This window comes from Musca autumnalis, unplaced genomic scaffold (assembly GCF_047663935.1).
Source record: "Musca autumnalis isolate F117 unplaced genomic scaffold, ASM4766393v1 scaffold_1, whole genome shotgun sequence".
Lineage (NCBI taxonomy): Eukaryota > Metazoa > Arthropoda > Insecta > Diptera > Muscidae > Musca > Musca autumnalis.
The window spans coordinates 89,167,095-89,184,065 of NW_027411644.1; the positions used below are offsets into that span (position 1 = coordinate 89,167,095).

The window sequence follows — 16,971 nt, forward strand, 5'->3', positions numbered from 1 at the left end:
AACCTTCAAAATACCGGAAATAGGGAGGTACCCTTCTATGGAGGCTATACTAAGGCGTGGACCTATACCGACAAATTTCTGGGAGAACGTTTTATACCCCCAACGAAGACTAATCACCAAATTTCAACTTCACAATACCGAAAATCGGGTGGTAACGTTATATGGGGGCTATATGAAGGCATGTACCTATACCGACAAATTCCATATGGAACGTTTAATATCCCAAATGAAGACAAAATACCAAATTTCAATCATTTCGGTGGGTTGCTGTGGCCACAACCTTCAAAATACCGAAAATCGGGTGGTAACGTTATATGGCAGCAATATGAAGGCGTGGACATATACCGACAAATTTCTGGGAGAAAGCTTTATACCACCAACGAAGACTAAGCACCAAATTTCGGTGTGATAATGAGGCTAAAACCTTCGCGATTACCGAAAATCGGGTGATAGCGTTATATGGGGTCTATATGAAGGCGTGGACCTATACCGAGAAAGCTTTATACCTCCAACGAAGACTAAGTACCAAATTTCAACCATTTCGGTGTGATAATGAAGCTAAAACCTTCGCAATACCGAAAATCGGGAGGTACCGTTCTATGGCAGCTATATGAAGGCGTGGACATATACCGGCAAATTTCTGGGAGAAAGCTTTATACCACCAACGAAGACAAAGTATACAATTTCAGCAATTTCGGTGTGATAATGAGACCACAACCTTCAAAATACCGGAAATAGGGAGTTACCCTTCTATGGAGGCTATACTAAGGCGTGGACCGATACCGACAAACTTCATAAGAAACGTTTATTACCCCAAATGAAGACCAAATTTCCAATTCGTTGGATTACTTGGCCACCATCATCAAAATACCGAAAATCGGGAGGTACCGTTCTACGGGGATATATGCTGGCGTGGACCTATACCGACAAATTTCTAAGGGAAAGTTTTATACCCCTAAGGAAGACTATGTACCAAATTTCAGCCATTTCAGTGTGATATTAAGGCTAAAACCTTCAAAATACCAGAAATCAGGTGGTACCGTTCTATGGGGGCTATATCAAAACGTGGACCGATATAGGCCATTTGCAATACCAAACATCCTAGGAGAAATAGAAACTTCTATACCAAATTACAAAGCTCGATCTTAAAAATTGCGAGCTATATATTGATTTCAACAGACGGACGGACAGACGGCCGCGGTTATATCGACTTAGAATTTTACCCTGATCAAGAATATATATACTTTATAGGGTCTCCGATGAATATTTTAATGTGTTACAAACGGAATGACAAATTTAATTATACCCTCCATATTATGGTGGATAACAGTCAGCTGTACCGACGGAGAGGTACCCTCAGACTCGGACCTAAAGAAAAGAGGTAAATAAAATACTTCTGACATCTATAGGTTTTTTTTTCGAATTTTTGGGTCAATTTCTCAGCAAGTGTGGACTTGCCCCCCAAACAAATTGCGCCGTCGTAAGAGGGGCCACAAGGAGAACTTGTTGCAAAAATTTCAAAACTATCCGCAACGCGCTGTCAACCTGTACTATTTTCCAAATACCGATTTAGTACATAGTCAAACATAATCTATGCCTGAGTTATGACGGTTATTCGGTTACTACCCTCGAGAATTATCGTGCGTAACATTTTTCCCAAAAATGTTGAACTTTTATTGCTCGAATGCTAAATTTTGGACCGAATTGGTTGATGCGTTCGAGAGATAATCGTCTCCAAATTGTCTGAAACAGATTTCGTCCAAAAATACTTGGGGTCTAAAACCATTATTTCGATCAGGCACATTTCGTTAGCGTAACGGCTGAGGGTATAATTAACCCAAACATAAGTACCCAAGGTTAGGTCAAAATCCTTTAATCTTTAGAGTTTTGGCCAGGAAATATTTTCGGAAAATTTGCCGTTATGCGGCGGCTTGATTCGGAGGAATGTCAGAATGTTCGTGTATTTTCCGCTATAGGACCGGCAATTTACCCGGAATGTCTGCTCAGAGCTCTTTGTCCGTACAGGCATAGAGATGAAGACGCTCCTACGATGAAAAGAGGATATTGCCACAGCTCGTCAGATATCACCATTGTGGCATCAGTAGTGGGATTCTCAAACTCATTTTTTGAGTTACCGACAAAAATCGGTAACTTTAAAACGCAAAATTATGATTGAAACGTTCAAATAAAAGTTGACAACGCTGTTGCTATCGGTGGAACTTTACGACTACTTTTTATTAGTCGTTAATTTACCTAATATCGTTAATTACCGAAATTAAAAGCATTTTGGTTTTAACGGTTTTTGTCGGTAACTCCAAAAATGTGTTAGAGAATCGCACTACAGTAGTGGAATTCTGTAACACATTTTTTGAGTTACCGACAAAAATCGGTAAAATAAAAACGCAAAATTATGAATTAAAAGTACCAACAAAAATTAACAACACTATTGATATCGGTAGGACTTAACGACAGCTTTATTTTGGTTGTTAACTTACTGCAAAATTTCTTTAATTATCGAAGTTATACGAATTTTAATTCTACCGATTTTTATCGGTAACTCAAAAAATGAGTTACAGAATTCCACTACAGGTCTGATAAATGTCGTATCCTGACAACCGGTCATTTCCCTTGTCTCCGGCCATCTTCCTATAATCGCCTCCATAAATAGACCACCCGACTTCATAATCTCCGAACGCCGTACTTTTCTGAACCATGGAAAAGCTAATTGGCAAGAGTTCAGAGAATTTACCAATCACCGCTTCAGAGAGCTGCCCTATCCCTCAGATCCTTGGGTAGCTGAAAGAACTTTCTGGGACATCTTCACTGCAGCAGCCGCTAAATAACTGCTGGTCGAATATCCGAAATCAGACTAAATTTCCCAGCGGAGGTGACGGGAAGAACAAATGATCGTGATGAGCTTCGACTTATGAACCCTGAAGACTCAAGAGTTAGAAAACCCCTCTGACAGTCAACATGATTGTAGGCAAATATAAGCGGAAAAAGTGACTAGACCACCTGAAGGAATGCAACATTAGCACAGGATTATTTTAATTGTGGGCAACGGTTAAATCACTCTCGAATGCGGGAAAGAAGAATGACCGGCAGTTTATAGAGCATCCCGCGAGTGAAAGGACGAAAAGGAATGTACTACGGCGTATAAGAAGAACCCTCCCAGGCGAGGAGATACAACCACAATATACGGTGAACTATGTTGCAGACGTCGTCCGAGACGCGAAATCATTCAAAGCGTTGGGTCCTCCCGGAATATCAGTGGTAATGCTCAATCAAATGAATGGACCCGGAGTTAAGTATTTAACAAGGGTCCTCAACCTATCGACCGCCACCCATATTGTACCAGAAGCCTAGAAAAGTGGCAGGATGGTCTTGCTACTGAAGTCCATTTTCCTCCTGTCGCCAGTAGCAAAGATTCTAAGACACTACTTCTTCTCACGATGAGGAACTGCTTTCCCGTTGCCCAACATCAACATGGATTCCGGTAAATTCATAGTACAAGAACAGCATTACACGCCTTATCCATACATATCTGTCGAGGACTGAACCAGAGCAGTCCGTGCGAGCTAACTAACAGTCGTGGTGGCTTTTGACCTATGGAAGGCCTACGATACCGACAACCATGCAAAGTTGTTCGAGGACATAGAGAACACTTTCCTCCAGTCATTTTTGAAACTTTGGATAATCAAGTACAGGTATGGACGCCAGTCGTTTGTGGTATTTGTAGAAGTCCACAACTCGTGAGTGAAACAGGAAGATCTCTGAGGCGGAGGAACTGTTTAACCTCTACCTTTCTGAAACTCTACACCTTCCAGGCGGTGTATGCGAATGATTGTACGATCTTGGTTTCAGGTCTTGTCGTCGATGACATTGTGATACGTTAAATGTGTACATAGCTGATTTAGTGCAGTTGTTATACCCTGAGCATTTATGCTAACGAGGGTATATACACTTTCATACGGGCAAAATGTGCCTCATCGAAATAATGGTCCAATCCTTCAGATACCTCCCCACAAGAGTTCAAAAATGTTCGGAAAAATTGTGCGCACGATAACTCTTGAAGGGAGTGGCTGATTTTGTCCATACTTTACACACCCTAATATATCTACCAGGTATATATCAGGTTCGAATATGGACTATATTTGTCCACTCCTTCGGGTACCTCCCACACAAAATTTCGGATAAGTTCACTTTAGGACCTGCTCTCGAATCACTTTGATTTTTGTTGAAGCAACATGCATTCACTGACTCCCTTTACGATGGGACAAGTTTTTTCAGTAAATATTTCCTGAGAAAATATCCCGAAAGTTGTAAAAATCCCTATGGCACCATAGCATTCGAACTGGTCAACAGATTTGGTCGGAAATTTGACCTTCGTTATATTTTGTCCAAACATAGTTTCAGTTTGAAGAAGGGCAATACCACCGGTCTACAACTTCCCGTACTTCCCCCCAATACTTTCTTGAAAGGGGTAACCAATTTGGTCCAAACTTTGGATCTTCTAATATTGTGTCCAAATTTAGTTTAACATCTAAAAGGGTCCATATTGGTCCTCTCCTTAAGGTACTTTCCCTGCAAAAGTTCAACATTTTTGTTTAAGTGCAGTTAAGGGTCTGTTCGAAGATCCTTTGGAAATTTATACCGATGCTATTCGTGGTGGTCCTGTTTACAGCAATATTATGTTAACCGTGGGCAAGTCCATGCTTCCAGGCATACTGGTCCAAAAGTTATACGATGACCCGCTGAAATGACTAGTGGGTGCGATATCTATCGAAAAGATATGACTCCCCAAATAAGATCCACTTTCATAATGGACTATGTCGGTCCATTCTTTTAGTACCTCCTGCGCAACGCTTTTGAACTTTAATCCTAATCCACATTTTTGTCTGTAAGTTCAAATGTGTAAAAAGAGCTACAAAATTCTGAAAAGATCCTAAATACATTCGATCTGCCCGTAGATGCATGTTTCAATTCACATAAGCTGAGGGTATATCTCTGCAAAGCCGACTGATAGTTTTTTTACTTGTCCCTTCTGAGAAATAGGAAAATATCCGCAGCTAAATCCACTACCACACTGTTCACCACATGGACGATTGAAATGAGGCTTCCACTGAACTATTGGTCAATGGTGTCCTGATTCCGACCACTAACTACCCCAAAATATTGGTTGTAACATTCGATAGCATGTTTAAGTCGTTCGCGCAAGTCAGCTATTTGCAATAAAATCACAAGTGGGAAGAAAGTCCAAAAGTTGTTGGCCGGCAACACATGAACCTTGTTGACCTCTTACAAAGCAATTGGCCAGTCTATGGTAAACTATGTCCCGATTTTGTGGAGAAAGGCTTGTGAAGGTGCGCTCATAGCCCTAGGTGTCCTGTAAGGATGCCTGTCAGTCAAATAACTTATTAATAGTGGGTCCTTTGTGTTGTCCTAGGCATCCAGAAAGAGATTAAATATACCACACGATATACTATCGCCCTCTCTGAAATCCTGTTTGATATAAACAGGTTCAGAGAGGCTCTTTTCTATTTTAACTATTGATATTGTACCGGTTAATGTTATCCAGCATAATTTCATCAATATTACAGAGGAATGTCAAACTCAGCCATGTCTTGTAACACGTTTCACCTTATTGGGCTCTGGCGGCCTTACTGTCGACAAACATGTGGTCTAAAACTTCTTTGGTACGATCCGATTATTCCATTGACCATAGCTTTTAGTCGTTCATACAGTACACTAGACAGCACTTTATGTGCGATATTTAAGAGACTTATGCCCTGTTGTTGCCACAAAACGTCTTGTGCCATTTCTTGTGCACGGGACATAGTAGACTGAGGCTCAAAACGTTGGGTATGAATTCATCCTGCCACCTATTTTATTAATCAAATGTTGAATTATCTTTACCATAGTTTTTGAAAATTTCGGCAGGCAGCCCGTCAGCTCCTGCTGCCTTATTGTTCTTTAGTCGATTAATTGCTGTCATGACCTCACTTTGGCTAGATGGTAAACACTCAATGTCATCGATTGGGATTGGTTCTGTAGTAAGAGGGGTACTAAAAACCTTCTGGCCTAGGCAACACGCAGTGTCGCCAGGGGTCATTTGACAATTGTTTTTGGAAAGTTTGACAGTTTTTAGCCTAAGCGTACTCAGGACAGTTTGATATACGACCATGTGTTGTGTAAAGTGGATTGAAAAAATCACTTTGCAAAAAAATTTTCGTTCTATAACTTTTCACAATTTTCGACGTGGATTATGACGGTAAGAGTGCATCAATCAAATTTAATCTTTGTATGTCGAGAAAGGGACTTCCTATATCAATATGAAAAACTGGTTTAATGAATTCAATCGTGACCGATACTCGCAAAAAACGAAGGTCGTGATTGTCGCCCAAAATCGGCCATTGTTCCAGAAAAAAATGAAGCCGTGCGTGAACGGATAATGCAAGATCGCCATGTTAAATTGGTCAATCGCTCAAAATAGGCTCTTGTGGATTTGTGCAAAGAAATTGTAGACAAAACAAGTTCGGAGGAGATACTAAAAGGAATGGAACTACATTGACCATTTTGGAAGTGGATCTCCAGCCACTACATATGGTGCCATAGGGGGTTTTTACACCCTTCGGGATGTTTGCTCAAGAAGTATGGACTTGCCCCTGAAAAAACGTTTACTATCGTAATTCAGGCAGAGAATGCAAGTTGCTTCAACAAAAATCAAAGTGATTCGATAGCAGGTCTTAAAATGAACTTATGAACAATGAACAAAATTTTGTGTGGGAGGTAACGGATGGAGTGGACAAATCTAGTCTATATTTGAACCTGATCTATATCTAGTAGATATATTAGGATGTGTAAAGTATGGACCAATTCGGCCACTCCCTTCAAGAGTTACCGTATGAACAAATTTTCCGAAAATTTTTGAGCTTTTGTGGGGGATTTACCTGAAGGATTGGACCGATATGGCTTATCTTCAAACTTAAACTAAGTTTGGACAAAATAAGGCAAAAGTTTGTACCGAATCGGCAGATCCGTTCTAGATTTATCTTGCGCTCCAACCACCTCACACGGTGTAATAGGGGCTTTTTGCAACAGTCAGGCTATTTTCTTAGGAAGTATGGACTTGCCCCTAATGAAACTTGTACCGTCGTATGGAAGGCAGTGAATACAAGTTGCTAAAACAAAAATCAAAGCGATTCGAGAGATGGCCCTAAACTGAACTTTTCCGAAATTTTGTGTGGGAGATACCCGAAGGAGTAGGCCGATTGAGTCTATATTGAAACATTATCTAAGTCTGGTACACATTTTACGATGGGCAAAGTATGGACCAAATTGGTTACTCCCTTCAAGAGTTATCGTGCGCACAAATTTTCCGAACATTTTCGAACTTTTGTGGGGGAGGTACCGGAAGGAGTGGACCGATATTGCCCATCTTCGCACTTAAACTAAGTTTGGGCAGAATATTACGAAAGTCAAAATTTGAACCGAATCGGTTCATCCGTTCGAGAGTTATCGTGCGCTCCAGCCAGACAGACAGACAGACGGACGGACATTGCTCAATCGACTCCAAATTGTCTGAAACACATTTCGTCCAAACATGCTTAGGGTCTAAAACCATTATTTCGATGAGGCACATTTTGCCCGTATGAAAGTGTATATACCCTCGTTAGCATAAATGCTGAGGGTATAAACAATCGCTGTGCTTCAAACGACATTTATAAGATCGTCACAGACGACGAATCTTGGATCTATGCTTAGGAGCCCGAAACAAAACCGTAATCGACCGTTGGTGTCTTCGAAACGAGCCAAATCCAACGAAAGTTGTCCACGGAAGAAGACCTTCTTTGGCAAAACTGATCGTGTGGCGACTATACGGCTTGAGAAATGTAGGACGGTTAATTCTGAGCATTACACTACAATTTGTTTGAATGAAGTCTCCTGAGGAATTCGAAAAACGAACAAAAGAAGACGAATCGTTCTGCATCATGACAATGCGAGCTCTCACCCAACGATTCAAACCAGCGCCTGTTTGATCGGACAAAACGTGGAATTGATGGGTCATGCGCCGTACAGCCCTGACTGGGGATCCAATGACTTCATTTGATTGCAGCACATCAAGAAAAAAAAGCGTGGTCAACTATTTTCGTCGCCAGAAGATGCTGTAAAAGCGTTCAAAAACCATGTTTTGGAGGTGTCTCAATCAAGTCGCTGAAAAAAACCCTGAATACTTTCAAACTTCAAAAAAAAAAAAAAAAAACAACTCAAATAACGCCTGGCGACACTGCGTGTTGCTTAGGCCAGAAGGTTTTTAGTGCCCCTCGTATCTTCATCGCTGTCCATGTTCGATACTAAATTGTTGATAAAATATTCCTTCCAGTTCCTCAGTACGATATCTGTATCAGTTACCAGACTCCTTTCACCGTCTTTGCAGGAGAATGTGCCTGTTTTATACTCTGGTAAAATTTTCATTGTTTGATTTTGGTGCAGATACAAATAAAACCCATTAACATAAACCTAGGTGAAGATAGATATATTAACCAAACGGTAATTTCATAGAAAACCTACAACCGAAGGTTTTTTTCATTTCCACTCATGAAGAATTAGAAGGTACATATTTTTATAAAATACCCGAAGGACTTCTCTTAGAATACCAGCAGAACTATTCTAACACGTGAGAAAGTGTTCCCATAGTTTTTTTTTGTATATAGGGTGTTTTTTTAAGCTAGATAGAACTTTAAATTGTAAAAAGTAACACAAAAAATTAAATTTTGATGAAACTTATTTTTTTATTTGTTTCAGTATACTCTGACAAATCATCAGGAATAGACTCACGCTTGAACAACGCTACGAAATTATCCAAATTTACTTTGAAAATCAGTCGTCGATTCGCGCGTTGTTTTATCGCAAAATTGTGTTCAGCGATGAGGCGCATTTTTGGCTTAACGGGTTTGTTAATAAGCAAAATTGCCGCATATGGAGTGAGACCAATCCACAAGAGACCCTACAGACTCCATTACATCCAGAAAAATGCACCGTATGGTGCGGTTTTCACGCTGGTGGCATCATCGGACCTTATTTCTTCAAAAATGAGGCCGGAGCTCGCGTTACGGTCAATGGAGATCGTTACCGCACCATGATCAATGATTTTTTGTTTGAAAATATGGATGACATTGATCCGGAGGAGATGTGGTTTCAACAGGATGGCGCTACGTGCCATACGGCGAACGCAACCATCGACTTATTGAAATCAAAATTTGGCGATAAGTTGATTTCGAGAAGTGGACCTGTCAATTGGCGATTATTTCCTGTGGGGCTACTTGAAGTCACTGGTTTATGCTGATAAACCAGCAACAATTGATGCCTTGGAGGCCAGCATTGTTCGTGTTATTCGTGACATACGGCCAGCAGTGCTCGAAAAAGTGGCCAAAAATTGGACGTCCAGAATGCACTTCGTCAAGAACAGCCGCGGTGCCCATATGCCCGAAATCATTTTCAAATGTTAATGCCACGTATTGATCTTTCGAATAAAAAAAATTTTGATTACAATTTAATTTTTTGTGTTATTTTTTACAATTTCAAGTTCTATCGGGCTTAAAAAAACACCCTTTACATAGGGCGTCACTTAGACGACCAGAAAGAAGGTTTTTCATAGTAGCTCAAAATATGTTCTTAGTTATCGTTGAGGATCACATCGAGAAGGACTTTTCATAGAAGACCAGTAGGACTTATCAAATAGATCCGAATGTCTTCTCATAGTAGATCAGAAAGTATTGTAAGAAAGTAGATCCGAATGTCTTCTCATTGTAGATCAGAAAGTATTGTCAGAATACATTTTGATTGAGGGCCAAAATATATTTTAAGTTGACCAGATCGATTTCTCACAGAAGACCATAATGTCTCATAGAAAATCAAAAGGTATTTAAAAAAAAAATCGAAAACGTCATAATATAGTATCATGGAAATCAGAAATTATTATCAAGTTAGAAGTGATTGCAGTTTAAGAGCTGTTCGAGGATAGTTTAGCAATGTTTAAGAATTTACGCTAAGTGCAGTTTAAGGACTGTTCGACTGTTCGTCCAAGGCAGGCTTCTGATTATTAACACAACAATCTGTTTTTTTTTTATTTATTACAAGTCCTTATTTCTTGATCCGAAAGCTTTAAAATTCCTACGGAGGCCAACTAAAATAGTTGGTTGGCATGAAATTTACCGACAAAAAATGATTCCAAGAATTAAATCCATTTCCATAATGGGGCGTTGGTCCATGCCTTGAAGTATATTCTCCACTAAAGTTCGCCACTTTTGCGGTTATCACAACTGAAATTTGTAGAGTCAAACATTTTGCACATTAAATTAAGCTTTTCTCTTTAAAACGTCGAAAGTGTTGGCTTGTTATGTAAATCAATAGCTTGAATCCAGTTCTGAATCTTCGCTAATATCCTAATTCCATTAGGAACACAAAAAAGATGCGGAAACATGCCCCACCTATTATGGTTAATGGCAACAATTATTTTAGCAAAGCCACGCCCTACCTACTGCGGTTAATGACAACAACTAGTTTAGTAAAGCCACGCACCACATAACTACGAGATGTTGTGATGTTCCCAACTGTCAATAGATGTCACTAAACCATATTTAATATCATTTCCCTGAATACAGTCATCAATATCATCCCCTTTCCAATCTAACCTAACCTTATTTCATGATAACAATTATTAAACATTGACGTCTGTCACAGCTAAAACTAAATTTATTAATTTCATATTGTTGTTGGTGCGCCGTGAAATTCATGGCGAACATAAACCTAGGTGAAGATAGATATATTAACCAAAGGGTAATTTCATAGAAAACCTACAACCGAAGGTTTTTTTCATTTCCACTCATGAAGAATTAGAAGGCCTTTTTATAAAATACCCGAAGGACTTCTCTTAGAATACCAGCAGAACTATTCTAACACGTGAGAATGTGTTCCCATAGTTTTTTTTGTATACATAGGGCGTCACTTAGACGACCAGAAAGAAGGTTTTTCATAGTAGCTCAAAATATGTTCTTAGTTATCGTTGAGGATCACATCGAGAAAGACTTTTCATAGAAGACCAGTAGGACTTATCAAATAGATCCGAATGTCTTCTCATAGTAGATCAGAAAGTATTGTAAGAAAGTAGATCCGAATGTCTTCTCATTGTAGATCAGAAAGTATTGTCAGAATACATTTTGATTGAGGGCCAAAATATATTTTAAGTTGACCAGATCGATTTCTCACAGAAGACCATAATGTCTCAAAGAAAATCAAAAGGTATTTAAAAAAAAACGAAAACGTCATAATATAGTATCATGGAAATCAGAAAGTGTTCGAGGATAGTTTAGCAATGTTTAAGAATTTACGCTAAGTACAGTTTTAGGACTGTTCGACTGTTCGTCCAAGGCAGGCTTGTGATTATTAACACAACAATCTGTTTTTTTATTTATTACAAGTCCTTATTTCTTGATCCAAAAGCTTTAAAATTCCTACGGAGGCCAACTAAAATAGTTGGTTGGCATGAAATTTACCGACAAAAATGATTCCAAGAATTAGATCCAGTTCCATAATGGGGCGTTGGTCCATGCCTTTGAAGTATATTCTCCACTAAAGTTCGCCACTTTTGCGGTTATCACAACTGAAATTTGTAGAGTCAAACATTTTGCAAATTAAATTATGCTTTTCTCTTTAAAAAGTCGAAATTGTAGGCTTATAATGTAAATTAATAGCTTGAATCTAGTTCTGAATCTTCGCTAATAACCTAATTCCATTAGCAACACAAAAAAAGCTGCGGAAACATGCCCCACCTATTATGGTTAATGGCAACAATTAGTTTAGCAAAGCCACTCCCCACCTACTATAGTTAATGACAACAATTAGTTTAGCAAAGACAAGCACCACATAACTACGAGATTTTGTGATGTTCCCAACTGCCCATAGATGTCACCAAACCATATTTGATATTATTTCCATGAATACAGTCATCAATATCATCCCCTTTCCAATCTAACCTAACCTTATTTCATGATAACAATTATTAAACATTGACGTCTGTCACAGCTAAAACTAAATTTATTAATTTCATATTGTTGTTGGTGCGCCGTGAAATTCATGGCGAAAAAAAATTAGACGCCTTTGTTGTTAAAAAAAAATATTCAGAAAAACATGACATTTTACAGTAAAAAACATTATTATTTATTAATTTTAATACCATTTTAACCTTTGTAAACAATTTAAATTGAAATGAAATAGAAAAACAAGCAACAACAACAATAACAACAAACGACGTTGCAATGATAGTAGGAAAAAAGTATTAGCGTTTAATGCATGCCGCCGCATCGATTGCCAGCTGTATGACTGTCTGACTGACGGATATGCTATGCATGTGTAAGGCTAATGACTTTGAACGTCATCATTTCTCATGTGATGACGGCAACCCTGTAATTAAATTTTGTGGGAGAGTTTAGCATGTATATTTTACTCTCACCGTGTGTCAGTGTGTGTGTGAAAAACTGTTTTTATCTACTTATGGAAAGAAAATAGTTTTCATTGATTGGCATGCATTGCGGAATATTTATCTTAGCTTTTCATCCTCGTTTGAAAAAAGTAGGAAGTATTTGCGGTGTTGATGTTGTTGTTGTTGCTTTTCAAAGGCCGTTTAGCTAGACAATTAAAATAATAATTGGTTTTGTGTTGTTATTATTTTTGTTGTTGTTGGGAGGAGAAAGTAATCATGAACTTCATTGAAATTGTAGTGGTGAGGTTAGAAATTAACTGTAGGCCTTCAAGACGAGGACATTTAAGGCCTTCAACTCATAGAAGGACTTAAAGGTCTCCTCAGCGAAGGCCTAAAAGGTCTTCTTATAGAAGGTCATAAATGTCTTCATATAGAAGGCCATAAAGGTCTTCTTAGAGAAGGTCTTATGGGACCTGCCTTTCGGAAAGAATGGGTGCTTCTATATACCCCTTCTGAAAGAAAGGGTACTTCTATGGACCTTTTCTGAAAGAAAGGGTGCTTCTACTGACCATTCTATAGACTTTCTGAAAGAAAGTGGTCTTCCATTGCTCTTTCTGAAAGAAAGTTGGCTTCTATAGACTCGTTCTGAAAGAAAGTGGGCTTCTATAGACGCTTTCTGAAAGAAAGTGGATTTCTATAGACGCTTTCTTAAAGAAAGGGTGTTTCTATTGACCCATTCTGAAAGAAAGGGTGCTTCTATAAACCTTTCCTGAGAGAAAGGTGCTTCCTTGGCCCCCCCTGAAAGAAAGAATGGTTCTGTATATCCTTCCTGAAAGAAAGGGTGCTTCTATACCCCTTTCCTGAAAGAAAGGGTGCTTCTATACCCCTTTCCTGAAAGAAAGGGTGCTTCTATACCCCTTTCCTGAAAGAAAGGGTGCTTCTATACCCCTTTCCTGAAAGAAAGGGTGCTTCTATACCCCTTTCCTGAAAGAAAGGGTGCTTCTATACCCCTTTCCTGAAAGAAAGGGTGCTTCTATACCCCTTTCCTGAAAGAAAGGGTGCTTCTATACCCCTTTCCTGAAAGAAAGGGTGCTTCTATACCCCTTTCCTGAAAGAAAGGGTGCTTCTATACCCCTTTCCTGAAAGAAAGGGTGCTTCTATACCCCTTTCCTGAAAGAAAGGGTGCTTCTATACCCCTTTCCTGAAAGAAAGGGTGCTTCTATACCCCTTTCCTTTTATACCCCTTTCCTGAAAGAAAGGGTGCTTCTATACCCCTTTCCTGAAAGAAAGGGTGCTTCTATACATCTTTCCTGAAAGAAAGGGTGCTTCTATACCCCTTTCCTGAAAGAAAGGGTGCTTCTATACCCCTTTCCTGAAAGAAAGGGTGCTTCTATACCCCTTTCCTGAAAGAAAGGGTGCTTCTATACCCCTTTCCTGGAAGAAAGGGTGCTTCTATACCCCCTTTCCTGCAAAAATGGTGCTTCTATACCCCTTTCCTGAAAGAAAGGGTGCTTTTATACCCCCTTTCCTGCAAAAATGGTGCTTCTATACCCCTTTCCTGAAAGAAAGGGTGCTTCTATACCCCTTTCCTGAAAGAAAGGGTGCTTCTATACCCCTTTCCTGAAAGAAAGGGTGCTTCTATACCCCTTTCTTGAAAGAAAGGGTGATTCTATACCCCTTTCCTGAAAGAAAGGGTGCTTCTATACCCCTTTCCTGAAAGAAAGGGTGCTTCTATACCCCTTTCCTGAAAGAAAGGATGCTTCTATATTCCCTTCCTGAAAGAAAGGGTGCTTCTATATTCCCTTCGTGAAAGGAAGGGTGCTTCTATATTCCCTTCCTGAAAGAAAGGATGCTTCTATATTCCCATCCTGAAAGGTAGGGTGCTTCTATATTCCCTTCCTGAAAGAAAGGGCGCTTCAATAGACCCGTCCTAAAGGAAAGGGTGCTTCTACATTCCCTTCCTGAAAGGAAGGGTGCTTCTATATTCCCTTCCTGAAAGGAAGGGTGCTTCTATATTCCCTTCCTGAAAGAAAGGGCGCTTCAATAGACCCTTCCTAAAGGAAAGGTTGCTTCTATACGCCCTTCCTGAATGAAAGGGTGCTTCTATAGGCTTTTTCTGAAAGAAAGGATGCTTCTATAGTCTTTTTCTGAAAGAAAGGGGCTTCTATAGGCTTTTTCCTGAAAGAAAGGGTGCTTCTATAGGCTCTTTCTGAAAGAAAGGGTGCTTTTATAGACCCTTCTGAAAGAAAGTGTGCTTCTACAGACCCTTCCTGAAAGAAATGTTACTTCTTTAGACCCTTCCTGAAAGAAAGGGTACTTCTATAGACCCTTCCTGTAAGAAAAAGTGCTTCTATAGACCCTTCCTGAAAGAAAGGGTGCTTTTACAGACCCTTCCTGAAAGAAAGGGTGCTTCTGTACACCCTTTCTGAAATAAAGGGTGCTTCTGTAGACCCTTTCTGAAATAAAGGGCGCTTCTGTAGACCCTTTCTGAAATAAAGGGTGCTTCTGTAGACCCTTTCTGAAATAAAGGGTGCTTCTATAGACCATTTCTGAAAGAAAGGGTGCTTCTATAGACCCTTTCTGAAAGAATGTGGGCTTCTATATACCCTTCCTGAGAGAAAGGGTGCTTCTATACCCCCTTGCTGAAAGAAAGGGTGCTTCTGTAGACCCTTTCTGAAATAAAGGGTGCTTCTATAGACCATTTCTGAAAGAAAGGGTGCTTCTATATATCCTTTCTGAAATAAAGGGTGCTTCTATAGATCCTTTCTGAAATAAAGGGTGCTTCTATAGATCCTTTCTGAAAGTAAGGGTGCTTCTATAGATCCTTTCTGAAAGTAAGGGTGCTTCTATAGATCCTTTCTGAAAGTAAGGGTGCTTCTATAGACCTTTCCTAAAAGAAAGTGTGATTCTATATACCCTTTCTGAAAGAAAGGGTGCTTCTATAGACCCTTTCTGAAAGAAACGGTGCTTCTATATACCCTTCCTGAAAGAAAGGGTGCTTCTATAGACCCTTTCTAAAAGAAATGGTGCTTCTATAGACCCTTTCTAAAAGAAATGGTGCTTCTATAGAATATAAGACTTCAAAGGCATTCTCTAAGTAAACTTTTAAAGCCTTCAATTATAATAATTTAAACATAATCATTACTTGTTTAAATATGTGACATAATTAATTAAAATGTTTACACCCTCCGCCGCCCTTCCCCCACACACAAACTTGAGGTCATTCATACGACTTACTACTCATTTAAAGTGCGTAATTTCTATGACACCCAATGCCTTGTCTAGAGGAGATAAGATTTATCGTAAAATTACACACACCTGGGGCGGGCTTACATACTGCTCTTCTTCCGCCTTGCTTATTGATTTCTCACACACCCTTTGTATTACATCAGGGATGAGAACCTTCGCAATTTGGTATTTACTTTGTAGCAATTGAAGGTGTTTTTTGTTTTCAGAAATAACAATCGGTGTTTCTGTTACCTCCGATCCGAGATTGTTGTATTGCAACGTAACACACACCGAACCAACGATACAACGACACCAAGTGTATGAATGTGTTGTTACTCTTTTTTACATTGAATATTATTAGGAAATGTTGTCGGCAAGATATGTAACGTAAACGCAATTATTGATACGTTCTGTTTCAGTTGTGTTGTTATTGCTGTTTTTTGTCTTTACATGACTGATAATCAACCGTGAGTAAGTAAGCAAACCACAATTTCCTGGGTACAACATTGTGTTTGGTTTTTTTTAGGTCATTCATTGAGATATTTATTGGGCGCTATTGTCGAATATCATTGACAACTAGGGGATTGGAAGGGTTGCAATTATGTATAGTTAAGTCGACTTTCGATTAATAGATAAATCGACTATTTACAGTCGAAAGTCTAAAAATCGTAATCGACTTCTCTCTGGAAGGGAAAATCGCATAATCGATTATATTATGATCGATTTTCGAGTTTGCCCATAGATTGTTGACTTGGCGGTTTAAAACCGAAAAATCGCATTTATAGTTTTAGACCAAAATCGAAAAGCCGATTATTGCTTTCCATTCATTACCCATCTCTAGTTGCAATATGCAGCGGGGGTAATGCAGCTTTATACGGGGGCCAACATGCCTCATGATCCCATAGAAAACAAATCATGTTTAGACAATTTTGAGTCGAATGCACAACGCCCATCTGTCAGTAAGTTTATCGAAGATGCGTTAATCAATCCACTCCATTTGGTACCTCCCCCAAATTTCATTATGCGAATCAAATTTTTTCGACCATTGTATGAGTTGGTGATGAAAAGCTGAAAATAACACTTCTTGAAAATAGCAATTCTTAAAAGAAATTCTTGAATGAAAGACATTCGTAAACCACATTTCGGCACTTCTAAAGATCTTACATTATTTTCTTAACCTTATATACATAGTTTCTAAGAATACATACATATATCAATTTCAGTTATTATTAATCAAATGTTTTTCTTTTTTTATTTCAGGT

General features: G+C 39.1%; 2 protein-coding genes across 4 annotated transcripts in view; both read left to right on the top strand.

Annotated features, from left to right (window-relative positions):
• rdx (BTB/POZ and MATH domain-containing protein rdx) overlaps positions 1 to 16,971 on the top strand; it is a 373,257-nt gene that overhangs the window by 60,835 nt on the left and 295,451 nt on the right. The window lies entirely within an intron of this gene.
• The window catches only part of LOC141402777 (uncharacterized), a 45,143-nt gene continuing 45,110 nt past the window's right edge, over positions 16,939 to 16,971 (top strand). Inside the window, exon 1 of the mRNA XM_073984730.1 lies at positions 16,939 to 16,969. The gene's annotated coding sequence lies outside the window, so the exon portion shown is untranslated. The remainder of the gene's footprint in view (positions 16,970 to 16,971) is intronic.